The 4,382-nt window shown below is 42.8% G+C and overlaps 1 pseudogene; it reads left to right on the top strand.

The window, feature by feature from the left end:
- Positions 1 to 1,380: 1,380 nt before the first annotated feature.
- LOC136316043 (RNA polymerase II subunit A C-terminal domain phosphatase SSU72 pseudogene) lies at positions 1,381 to 4,064 on the top strand (annotated as a pseudogene).
- Positions 4,065 to 4,382: the final 318 nt, after the last annotated feature.

Below are 4,382 nucleotides of genomic sequence, written 5' to 3' on the forward strand. Positions count from 1 at the left end.
GATGAATTGAGCAATTTAGAATAAGAGGAGGGAGGTCATTCCTAGGAGAGGGACCAGTGTGTGCAAAACTAAAAGTTATTAAAACATACAACACCTTATAGGAAAAGAGGAATTCAGCATGGCTTGAGAATAGGTTGTATAAGGAACTGAGGCTGGAAGGAGAGTTGGGGGTCATATCTGAAAGAGCCTTTTGGTTTTCAGTGTTTTTTTTATTATTATCTTGTATGCAGCAGTGAGCCATTGGAACCTGATAGATTGTGGCAGAGGTAATGGATAAAACTCAGCATCTAGGATGAATGTAGAGGAGATACCAAGTGCTAAAAGTGAGGAAGATAAAGGACCTGCAGAATTATTCCTGAATGTGGCATTCTCCTTTTGATGAAGGTTGGGGTATGAAGTGGGGAATAATTTCATATAATAATTTTATGGTTTCCTACCTGGCAGGCCCTTTTTTTCCCTTCAAATTGCCATTAGGACTTGAGCTTCTGGTTCCATTTCTTATCTTAGTGTTCTGCTTTCTTTCACATTATTCATAATTTGTTTGAAGATCCTGTTTACTATCATTTGGCTCTTTCTTATTAGTTATGATACTTTTGAGGAGGGAAGTCTCATCATAACATGCAAGAGAAAACCTCACCACATTGGAAATGTAGGATTATGTATAACACTGAAATACCACACACAAGTTTTGAGCCTTTTCCCATTGGTAAAAATTTTAAAGGTCTGGTGGTCTGGGGTATGCTGACACACCTTTTAAAAGATGGACAGACCCTGGCCGGTTGGCTCAGTGGTAGAGCATTGGCTCAGTGTGTGGATGTCCTGGGTTCAATTCCCAGTCAAGGCACATAGAAGCGGCCATCTGCTTCTCCATCTCCTCTACCCCTTCTCTTTCTCTCCTTTCTCTCTTCCCCTCCTGCAACTGTGGCTTGATTGATTTGTGTGCATTGGCCCCTGATGCTGAAGATGGCTCTGTGGAGCCTCCACCTCAGGTGTTAAAAATTGCTTGGTTGCGAGCATGGTTGCGAGCATCTGGGGTAGAGCACTGGCCCCAGATGGGGGTTGCTGGGTGGACCCCATTTGGGTTGCATGTGGGAGTCTATCTCTTTATCTCCCCTCCTCTAATTTGGAAGGAAGATGAAGGACAAGTGACTGCATCTTACCTCATGTAACACTAAAAAAGAGGCAAACACCCGTGGGTCTCTTTGGATTGTTGGAGGCAACATATATCTCATTGGGCCATTCTATTCCAACCTATTAACCAAATATCTCCAAAGCAGCCAGTTTTGAGTAGGGTCAGAGAAAGAGCAAGCTTTGTGTCAGGTCCAGGTTTCCATACAAGCTGCTCCACAGCTTAGGCCATATGACTGAACAACAGCTCTGATGGTTCTTGAAGTGGCAGACACAGACAGGGATGTGGTACAGAACCTTTGGCAGATCCCTACATGTGAATTATAGAAGAGAAATTGAACAATTCTGAAGCAAAGTTTTGCCTTATCTGCATAAAACTTTCCTTCATTTGAAAAGCAGCTTTTGGTTTGATGTTATACAAGCCACAAATACCTAACAGCTTGATCATGGGCCACTAAATTACCAAATCACAGACTTCTCTTCATGAACTAAATGTTTGGCATCAAGCCAAGATGTTGGGCCTATACAGTAGCGCTTTATCATCAACTGAAAGTGGTATGTAGAGATCAGGCTCAAGCAGGTCCTGAAAGCACAAATTAGTGTATGAGCAAGAGTCACAGATGCTCATGGTCCATATTTCTGCCCAGTTGTTTCCTCCATCTCAACGTGTGCCTATGGCCTAATGAAGAGGTCCCTATGACCAACTGACTAAGGAAGAACAGAACTTGGGGTATGGTTTATAGGTGGCTCTGCCCAATATGCTGCTACCACTCTAACATGGAAAGCTGCAGGACTACAACTCCACTCAGGGATAGCCTTAGAGGATGGTAGTCAGGGAAAGCCTTCCAATGGGAAGAACTTACAGCAATGTATGTGGTTGTTCATTTTTGCCTGGAAGAAGAGATGACCAGAGACACAGATCTACCGTGATCCAATGCAGTGCTGAGGGACTTGAACACAATCAGAAAATAGGTCACAAGACAGTCTGTGTAAGAGATATATAGATAGACCTCTCTGACTGTGTAGAATATGAAGTGACTTATGATCTATATTAATGCTCACCAGAAAGTAACATCAACAAAGGAAGATTTTAGTAATAAAAAAAAAGTTGCTTTTCTGTGGACATGTCACTATCATTCCCCAGCTACTGTCTTTCCCAGATGAACACAGAAAGTAACCATGGAAACAAGAATGAAGGTTTTGTATGATTTCAACAACACAAAGTTGATCTGGCCTTAGCTATTGCTGAATGTCCAATCTGTGAAGAGATAAAATCAAGTAGGATTCAAAGGGTAGAAATAGGAGTGAGTGGTCTTTTATCAGCACTTTTTGCTTTTTATCTCTGCAACTTCTTATTTCTGCTGGTTTAAAGGTCCTAGTTTCTAAGAAAGGAATATTTCCACTAGGGGACACAGGAATGGTTTTACTGAACTGGTTGCTGAGACCAACAACCAGCCACTGTGGGCTCCTTATGCCACCAAACCAACTGTCAGAATAGATGAAGAGAGAAGGACTGTTACTGGGAGAGTTACATAGAAGGCTTCAGTGATGTTGGTATTTATCTTTTAAGTTACCTTGGAGCGATGTGTAGTTATATTGTTCCATATGCTTTTTTTTTTTTTTTTTTTTTTTGTATTTTTCTGAAGTTGGAAACGGGGAGGCAGTCAGACAGACTCCCTCATGCGCCCGACCGGGATCCATCCGGCATGCCCATCAGGGGGCGATGCTCTGCCCATCTGGGGCATCGCTCTGTTGCAACCAGAGCCATTCTAGCGCCTGAGGCAGAGGCCACAGAGCCATCCTCAGCGCCCTGGCAAACTTTGCTCCAATGGAGCCTCGGCTGCAGGAGGGGAAGAGAGAGACAGAGAGGAAGGAGAGGGGGAGGGGTGGAGAAGCAGATGGGCACCTCTCCTTTGTGCCCTGGCCGGGAATCGAACCCAGGACTTCTGCACGCCAGGCCGACACTCGACCACTGAACCAACCAGCCAGGGCTTCCATATGCTTTTTGTATGTGATAAATATAAAGATAACTACCTAAACTATATAAAATAAAAATAATTTGTAAAGAAGATTCACCTAATATTTATAAAGAAATATTCTTCTAATATTTAAATTTTAAAACTTTACAAGTACAAAAGAGAAATAAAAAAGTCTGATAGAATTGGCGCTTAAAACATGTACCTATTTGGTGTGTAAGCATTGCGTCTGGGTAGGAGTCCCAAAGAGGGAGAGAGCAGCCATGCAGCCATCCCCATGCTCTGGTCCCTGCTGCGGTGGCTGTGGTCTGCTCGAGCAGCCAGACGTAAGCAAGGGGGTGCACAACATCCTCAGCAAAGGGGGACAAAGTTTGGTTTTGGAACACGGACTCACGTCAAGCATCCAGGACCAGTCTCTGACAAACCCAATGTATACGATTTCAAAACCACATATGACCAGATGTACAATAATCTCCTTAGGGAGCACAAAGCACACTACATACAGAATCACATTTTGTACATATTGGACAGAAATAAGCAAATCAAGCCCCAGTTAGAAAGTTCCCAGAATTGCAAAGACCTGTTAGACCTGATCCTCACCTGTGAAGGGAAAGTGTAGGACCAGGTGGTGTAAGATCTGAATTCCAGAGAGCAGGAGACTCGCCAATCAGTGCATATGATCAAAGTGAACACCCAGAACAATCACAAAGAAACCTGGGGTGTTCCTCTCTGTGCGCTCTGCCAGTGCATTCTGCGCACAGAGGACATAGAGAGCAAGATCAATGAACGACGCAGGAGTTCAAGGAGAGGGGCAGCCAGCCCTTCCTGCACACCGTCTGCTTCTACTGAGCGGCCAGATGGTGCCTCCTGAAGCCGCCTTCTTGTGCTTCCTCTTCTTGATACTTCTTCTTTCTTGACACTTGTTTTCACTCTGAGGGCTGCTTCCTGTGGATGGCAGCAACACCCATACGCTGTACATTCAAGATAAGAACGTAAACATAAGTGCAAGTCCACAGCAATCAAGTTTTGTATGACATTCTTATGAGTGATATTGATTATGAAATTTTTTCTTTAACCAAAAAGAAGATTAAATTAAACAATAATTCATAACTTAGAATAGGCTCATCTGGTATCTACTTTATTATAGCAATGTTTTTTTACAGCAGTGTATATAATCTTAAAAATTTTACACATTATTCAAATGCCTAATATGCAGAAAGATAAGCATAAATATTACTGTACTGTTTTCAAAGGAAACAGTATATGGCTATTAACAAT

This window comes from Saccopteryx bilineata, chromosome 12 (assembly GCF_036850765.1).
Source record: "Saccopteryx bilineata isolate mSacBil1 chromosome 12, mSacBil1_pri_phased_curated, whole genome shotgun sequence".
Classification (NCBI taxonomy): domain Eukaryota; kingdom Metazoa; phylum Chordata; class Mammalia; order Chiroptera; family Emballonuridae; genus Saccopteryx; species Saccopteryx bilineata.